Source organism: Bidens hawaiensis, unplaced genomic scaffold, assembly GCF_021521415.1.
Source record: "Bidens hawaiensis isolate Kalapana, Puna unplaced genomic scaffold, B.hawaiensis_p1.1 tig00018140_1, whole genome shotgun sequence".
Lineage (NCBI taxonomy): Eukaryota > Viridiplantae > Streptophyta > Magnoliopsida > Asterales > Asteraceae > Bidens > Bidens hawaiensis.
This window is the reverse complement of record NW_027492744.1, coordinates 571230-579028: the sequence shown is the minus strand read 5'-3', so window position 1 is coordinate 579028 and position 7799 is coordinate 571230. Positions and strand designations below refer to the sequence as shown.

Genomic DNA, 7799 nt, shown 5'->3' with positions numbered 1-7799 from the left:
ACGTGTAGAATCATTCAGCTATAATGTTGAGAAAGAAAGAATGTGGAGTGCTTACACCAAACTCCATACGAAACAGACGCCAAGATGACCCTCGGTTTATATATAAAGAGGATGAAAACATATATAGTGTGATATAATTACTAGTTCACATGCCATACATGATATGATACAAACCATTTATAGTTATACTATAAATAAATCTTCATTTTTCTATTATTAGAAATGATTCTCAAGGGATTCTTAGCATTGAACAACAAATAATCATAATCACTGTGTTTGATTACAACAAACAAGTCTATGTGGTTTTGGTTGGTGCAGTTGTCAGTCCAAACCCAAACGGGTACAATGGGTCATAATGCGAGTCCCCAACATTCATGGGTAGCTGGTCAACCGACTTAAACCAAGTGCGCGCCAGCTTTCCAGTGAACCCATAATCACCAAACAAAGCATCTGTCACACCTTGGCCTTCTGTCCCAGGAAGCCAAGCCGCCACAAGTGCGTCTATGGTGTCAACAAAAGGCTGCACCACCACCGGCCGCCCAGTGATTAGGACCACCACACATTTTACTGACCCACATACATTTTGTATAGTGCTGGGGCCCGGCTCGGGGATTGTAAGATTTGAACTGTCTCCAAAAGTCTCTGCGTATGGTAGCTCGCCTACCACGATTATAGCAAAGTCAAAGTTTTTTGACTTTACGTATTCTTGGGTCGGATTCTCGTTGTAGATTACTTGAGTCTTTGGATCAACAGTTTTTTCCACAGCCGATAGGATTGTCGTACCTGTAATAAAAATATCGACCCGAATCAACACGTTTTCTTATAAATCGGCTAAAACTTAAAAATATTATGTATAAAGTTTAGGACTTGTGATGTTAATATTCATACCAGCAGTAATATTGCCTGAAACTCCTTGCCATTCGATTGTCCAGCCGCCACATTGATAACCGATATTATTAGCATGTGATCCCGCAACTAATATCTTTGATGTCTTTTTAGGAAGTGGTAACAATGGCTGCGTTGAAGATTTACCGTTCTTTAATAACACTAGTGATTTCCTCACTGCTTCCCTTGCCAGGTCTCTATGTTCCTGTTTAATAAAGTAAAATCAAGATTCGGGTTCTTGATCATGGTCAAACCGAAAAAGTTTGACTTACCTGACATCCCAAGTACTTGGTCATGCTGTAATCAGCCAATGGATTTTCAAACAGACCCATTGTGAACTTCACCCTCAAAATCCTCTCAATCGCATCGTCTATTCGGGTCATGGGTATAAACTTGTTTTGACCAGGTAAGTCAAACCGTCAATGAACTCTGTGTAGTTCATTGGGACCATGATCTGCAGTATTCCATCAATGCATTAGTGTGCCAATAAGATTAAAAGATGGGATAAAATTATGAAATAATAGCCAGGTTTTAATAAAGCCACTCCTAGTTTTTTTTCTAACTATGAAAACCACTCAAGTTTCAGTATTGTGGATAATATTTTAGAATGCTAATTGAGTTATGATAGGATATGTGTTAGATAATTATTGTGGAATTAATTAACTGAGATCTAGTTATAGTCAAGCATGTATAGGTCTAGGTCTGCTATATATACCGTGTTTAGGGTAGGGACATAATCAAGTTTTATGATAGGATTCGTTCATTCTAAAGTATTTCACAATGGAACAATATTGAAACTTGAGCGGTTTTTGTAGTTAGAAAAAAGTGTTGGCAGTTTATGGAACATGGAAGAAACTTGGTTACTATAAGGTGCAATATTCCCCTATATGATTTATATTGTTTCAATATATCTAACTTTTTTAACAAAATGATTTAGAAGGTTATATGGATTATGAAACACCCTTTTGGCAAGTTTTGACCCACTTTCACATTTAGTTATTCGGCCCATTGAATATAAAACATAACCGTTCGACACAATCATAAGTAAATGGGTCAGAATTTTCACTTTTTAGTATAGTTATTACAAATATTAAAAATAAAAGAAGGTGAAAGTAAACAAACCATGTCAATGCCTGCATTAATTCCAGCTAATATGGAGTATGTGTAATTAGCATGTGAAGGATTGGTGATCCTGTCAATACCTTCCCAGTCTGATATCACAAATCCCTGAAATTAAAAATAAAATAAAACCAAAAAAAAAAATAATCTTGATTTTTTTAAAAAGTTTTTTCATCACTTTATGACAGATAGATCTGACAATGGTATAAGAGAATATACTTTGAATTTGAGTTTGTTTTTGAGGTAGCCGGTAACAAGATTACGGTTAGCGTGCATTTTAACCCCGTTCCAGCTAGAATATGACGTCATAATGGTAGACACACCCTTGATGACTGAGTATATGCAGGCATGTGTATACTGAAAAACTTTTTACTGTCTAATATTGTGTTGCCTTCATTTGTTCCCAGGTGAGTGCCACCATCACCTAAGTAATGTTTAGCACATGCTGCAATCTTCTGTCTGTAAGATAAAAAAATAATGGATGCCAAATTTAATTAAATGTTTTTCATCTTATTAAGGTCAATAATTTTGTGTTTTTAAAGTGATTTTTTGATATTAAGATGATCTAAACTTAAGTTCTAAAGGGTACAAAGTTGAATCTTGATAGGATACAATCAATCTGTTATATAATTTTATTCATTTATAATGTATAGTTAGTGGAAGTGTGGAACCCATGATCTATGCTAATCAACATCTCAGCCAAACATAAACAGAACAGTTGACCAGAATAAAAAGCCAATTATCAATTAGGACAAGAATAATTTGGTTTTCAAAATGTAACAACTAACAACAATAACAAAAAACCAATATTCATGTCACTTGTTTTTGTCCACAACCCCTTACCCTTATGCTACTTTATCTAAATCCGAATACGAAATAACCATAATTTTGATACGGGCCAAAAGCACTTTTTGTCCGTGATTTCTTATTTCTTTTAAATAGCAATCGCATTAAAAATATATATGTATAGAAACTATATTGTTTTTGTATTAACTTTGTTTTGCATAAAGCCATTTAGGAGGTTGTATGCGTTAAAATTACACTGGCTGACTTTTGACCCACCAGTTTCCCTTTTTCCTAATCTTTTTTTCCTGGCCCGTTTATAAGAAAACGGGTCGAAATCACCATATCTAGAAGCTTCTAGAAACTAATAATCCTGGCACATAAACATGATAAGCACATATTGCTACTTACTGTCCATTAACAAAAGGGGCACCCTTTTTGGATTCATCAGTGATCTCTCCTTGTAAACCTGGTATAATTTCCGTCATTAATCTTACAATTTCGGTATCTTCACTGTAGCTTTCGTAGCAACGACCCCATCTCGGATCTCTACAAACCTGTTTAATTCCAAATATTATTTATATAAATATTAAACTAACAGCAATTCTTGAGTTTTCTACTTACTGCAATACAAGGCGCAAAAGCATATTGTATGCCGGTTGCTCTAACTTCAAGTGCGGTTGCAGCACCAATCTTCTTAACTAGTATAGGATCCCTGTTTAAATTTAGTAAGCACATATAGATTAATCAAATATTTATATTTATATTTTAACTTGCATTGGTTACTTGTGATGTACATGTACTTGCCTGGTAACTCCAAGACCAACATTATGAGGAAATATTGTTGCTTTATAAACATTATTATGTCCATGAACCGCATCAATCCCGTAAATTAAAGGTATCCCCAAACGTGTAGATAACGAGCCGTTTTGGAATTCGTTGACCATGTTGACCCATGTCTCGGGTGTTGCTTGTTTTGATGGAACACTCCCTCCTCCACTTAACACACTCCCTAAGAAATGAAATCACAACATATTTTATCGTAAGAAAAGAACTGATAAATGTATGGTATTATTCGGGTTTGATGATTTGCATATACCTATAAAATACTTCTTCATGTCCTCATTAGATGCAACTGATCTTTTAATTTGAGTCATTTGACCAATCTTTTCCTCTAATGTCATTCTCTTCATTAAGTCCTTTAACCGAACACTTTGCGGTTGTTTAGGATCTTTGTAGAGCATATACTCTGCTTCAGCCAGTGAAGCCAAACACCACATCATCAACAAAATTGAAATTTTCCCCATGTTGTTGAATCCCATATGAGAGAACACTTCTACTGTTACAGGCAAACAGAAAGTCAAATCAGGTCAAACAAGAAAAAAAACATCCATTTTAAAAATATATAAAAAAAGGGTTTCTATCAAGAAAATATACCCACTTCAAAAACCATTTGTTAAACCAACATGTTTTGACCCGAACCTTCCCGACCTGAACTAAATTAACCCTTTCTAATCGACCGATTCCTATGCATGACCCAAACCTGCTCGACCGACCTCATTACCAGGCCTACCCATTTGCATACATTCCATTTTTTTTTTATTTTGTGTGACACAGATATACATTTAGCATGTGATATGGTAACTTTTAGCATCTTATTCACAAGATATAACTATAAAGTTCAAAACTTCAGTTTAACAGTGAAGGTGGGTTGCACCAAGACTCAAACCAATGACACCATGGTTACAAAAGATTCAAGCCCATAGCTCATCTTGGTGTACCAAGACTCAAGATTACAACAAAGACTGAACCAGTGACTCAAACCCATGACAAATTGTAACATTTGAACTGTATTAAGCTCATTGTTAGCTTCAAGACACCACCCTTTTTTTTTTTTAACAAGAATGGAGGTTAATGTTAAATCAATAATAAATGTGCAAAGAATTAGTTGATACTTACAGGAGATTCTGAGAGAGAATTAGTTGATACTTACAGGATATTTGTAGGGCCTTTTTCTTAATTTTTTTATTATTTATTATTAGTTCTTTGCAGTCCATTTTGATATTTTTATAGTTAATTTGGCGGGTTTTTTGAAATTTCAGACAACCACCTGTTAAACAGTTTATTATTGCTAGTGGTGGAGTGGCAAGTAAGAGAGTTGGTGTTTTGTGTGACCCAGGTTTGATTCTTGCTCACAGCATTTAGTTTCATAGGCACCAGGGTGATGACAGGAGGCTAGGCGATTTGGTGGCTTTCACTAGTTGGATCTTTGAACTGAACGGGTTTCATCTCACCGTACTGTCGGGCCTTCGGGCGAGTGTTCACGGGCGTTGGCCTTAGGTGAAGGTTTCTCCTGGATCTAAAGACGAGTGTATCCCGATGCGGTGAATTTAGTCGGTAGCCCATTTAGAGGATTCGTTGGCCGTTAAAAATAACAGTTTATTATTGTTATTTTTTTTGGAATGACCAACTAAGTAACGCCGGTACTCCGTACACGGCCCTCATTGGCTAAAGGTAGCATGAGCCGGCCACGAGTCCGGACGGACGGAGCCCCTAGCGGTCCACCTATTGAAGGATTATTATTTATCAATTTTGGTTTTGCAGTCCATTTTAATATTTTTATAGTTAATTTGGATGTTTTCTTGAAAGTTCAGACAACCACCTGTTAAACAATATTGGCCGACTGCCTTTGATTGACCACCCACAATTAATCTTTATTCACACTTTAAAAGCTGGATTCTATGAATTTTTATGTCTGTTTACACTGTGCAAAGTCTTGATCTTGGGGATCTTTTATAGAGAATAAATTATTAAGAACATGTTTTGTCAAGTTAGAATACAAATTATTCTTGAAACATTTTTTTCTTTTTCTTTTTTTTTTTTGGCTTTTATTCATATCACATGTATTATTCCTTAATTGGATATACGCAGCATTAGATTTGATGTTGAACAGGAAACGAGAAATGACTAGATATGTTCTAACAAACGTTTAGATAAAATCATGAGGGTGCGTTGATTATGAATTCATGACATCAAAATCTTTAAAGACATTACAAATTACCCTCTATGTATAGGGGTTTTTTTTTATTCAAATCAATTATCTCATTAAACTCAAAACGATTACAAATTTACAATAAAGTGACAGGTAAACAGAAAACAAACTGTGCCACAACCCTCCTTTTGAATAGCAAAGCCAACACTAGAAAGTTAAATGAAAAGGAAAACGTAACAAAATTATCAAATTCGGTTAAAATTATCAAACACTCTAGACATAATTTAAAATAAAGAATAAAAACCAACTATATGAAATAATAAGAAAATTATTAAAACAATTTGTAAGGTATGGATTTTCTTTTCACTCTTTATGCATTCTCACGTACCATTCGATATCAGTCAAGAGTGCATGTATGTACTAACTCTCAAGCCGGACAATTTTTATATTAATGAAGTATATATTAAAGGTATTTAACCTTCCATTTCCTTATAAACTAAAATTTCTTGGTAAATAAGATGAAAGGAATATTAAAAAATATTAAATTTCATGACATTAAGTGGATTCTTAGAGAATAATGTTTGTCATGTATATATTAAACAAAGTGGGAAAGTGGTTGATTTTGTCAAGACTCAAAACGTGCTAACCTTAAGACATTTGATATTTCAATAATTGACATAATGAAATCAACCCAAGACAATATTTTAGATTACTTCTAGCCGCCAATCCCGCTATTGTTTGGAGACCAGGTTTTATAAGTTTAGAAGAATGTAAAAAATATATTTAAACCGTGCTAAAGTTTTTCAAAATTAAACAACATAATATTAAATGTACTTGTAACACTTTGCCGAATTCAGACTTGAGACCACACAAAATAGGTTAGACGGCATTATTCTAGGTTTCTAAAAGAATGTTTGCTAGATAATAATAATAATAATAATAACAATAATAATAATAATAATAATAATATTATTATTATTATTATTATTATTAAAAAACACTAGTAGAATCAAGTTGAGATTAATCTATCGGGGTTGGTGCCTACAGGCCAGTGTCAAGAGGCAAAGTCTCTGGGAGCACCAATTATGTGAAGGTCTGAGGTTATATCCCGAGCAAATTTAAATATATATGGCTTGTAGTTTAGGAGTAGGAGTATGATAAATTGTTAATAATAATAATAATAATAATAATAATAATAATAATAATAATAATAATAATAAACAGGTTATGTTTAGATCAGTTCAAGTCCTTAAATTGGGTTGTAAACTAGACACAAGCCTGGTAATTAATGGTTTTGATAGACACAATATTTTTGTTTGTATATTTGAACTTCAATGAAGCATACAATGTTGTTTTCTATGATATTCATTATGTGTTACATTTTAAGGTATCCTAGTACTAGAATTGAGACATATTAAAGAAGTTATAATAAATATTATTTTTATCTAAAAAAGAATAGTTTACATCTTCGTGAAAGTCCTTGAACGAAAACCTCCTCTCGTACAATCTCTTTCCTGAAAACTCAAGATGTTTGTCTCAAAATGTGTTGTGATGGGCTGTGGTGAGTTTGGCAATGGAGTTTGGTTGATTTAACAATAGTTAAATGACAGAGTTGGAGATGGACCAAGGCGGCTTACGATAGTGTTAACTACATGGTTTGACAGGTTTGTAATATATTTGAACATATCAAAAGAAATCAAAATCTCTCACAAAGTAATTTTTACATGTTGGAGCCGGGCATTAAATGCATGGGATAGAGATAAAAAAATGGACGAGAAAATACTAAATGGATACTTGTTGGCGTATGCTATAATGCTAAGATACAACATATAACAATATTGCTAATAATAAGTGATTTTCAAAGGTTATATGCTATATGTAAAGCAAGTTTATACTAAATTTGTTAGATCTGCCTAGATAATCTTGAATTAATAAACTTATAATGTTAATCTAATGCAGCTATAACTCTTATATTAATATTGTTTACGATTATGTATTTAGGCTTAAGTTCAAGAGAGAA

The 7799-nt window shown here is 33.6% G+C and overlaps 1 pseudogene across 1 annotated transcript; it reads right to left on the bottom strand.

The window, feature by feature from the left end:
• Positions 1-295: 295 nt before the first annotated feature.
• On the bottom strand, positions 296-4109 carry LOC143555522 (uncharacterized; annotated as a pseudogene). Its single transcript, XR_013139220.1, has 9 exons — positions 3887-4109; positions 3595-3799; positions 3412-3502; positions 3199-3344; positions 2224-2463; positions 2008-2112; positions 1158-1339; positions 889-1090; positions 296-783 (listed from the first exon to the last, which is right to left on the bottom strand). The product of XR_013139220.1 is annotated as an uncharacterized LOC143555522 (transcript).
• Between the last annotated feature and the right edge of the window lie 3690 nt (positions 4110-7799).